Genomic DNA, 710 nt, shown 5'->3' on the forward strand with positions numbered 1-710 from the left:
TCTGTTCTTCATTGTGTAAGGCCTCTGCGGAACAGACCCACTAAATAGCTGCAGAATAAACACACTCCCAAAACAGGATCTAAAGATTCCCCCACACAGCCATCACGAGATCGTAAAACTGACAACACCCTCATTGTCTGGATTAGTTTCCTCTCAACATGATAGTAGCTAATCCAATCAAGGGAAAAGAGAACTCCTTTGTCTCGATGAACTGAAGACTCATTTAAGCAACATACGGTTAAGTGCTACCTCGTGGACACTGCATAAATCCATAGTAGAAGCCCGAAAACTGGAAAAAGCAAATTTACGTGACACTCTCCAGGCCTGCAAAGACCCAAGATCCATACAGCGTGACTCCTCGTGACCCCCGAGGGCAGGGGTCTGCAACCTTCAACATCAAAAGAGCCATTTCAGACCCTTTCCCACCGGATAAAATTATTGCAATTTACGGCTGTGCGATTAATTTTATTTTCGATTTTGAGTTTGACTTCAAAAGGATTATGAAAACAAGATATATTGATATATACAAGAGGTAAAGCGATATATTGGAGAAAATCTGATGTGTCAGAGTTTTGGATCCATGCGTTAGTTCTTAAAGTGACAGCAGCCTGTGGAGCAGTCTTGGCCTAATGGTTAGAAAGTCGGACTTGTAACCCAAAGGTGACACCCTTGAGCAAGGCACCGAACCCCCAACTGCTCCCCAGGTGCTG

At 43.9% G+C, this 710-nt stretch overlaps 1 long non-coding RNA gene across 1 annotated transcript; it reads right to left on the reverse strand.

Annotated features, from left to right (window-relative positions):
• Positions 1–428, reverse strand: LOC107706604 (uncharacterized). The gene is made up of 2 exons (XR_001636163.1): positions 291–428; positions 1–118 (listed from the first exon to the last, which is right to left on the reverse strand). It is a non-coding gene; the product is annotated as an uncharacterized LOC107706604 (long non-coding RNA).
• Between the last annotated feature and the right edge of the window lie 282 nt (positions 429–710).

The sequence above is a fragment of the Sinocyclocheilus rhinocerous genome, unplaced genomic scaffold, assembly GCF_001515625.1.
Source record: "Sinocyclocheilus rhinocerous isolate Xijiao unplaced genomic scaffold, SAMN03320098_v1.1 scaffold18778, whole genome shotgun sequence".
NCBI classification, from domain to species: domain Eukaryota; kingdom Metazoa; phylum Chordata; class Actinopteri; order Cypriniformes; family Cyprinidae; genus Sinocyclocheilus; species Sinocyclocheilus rhinocerous.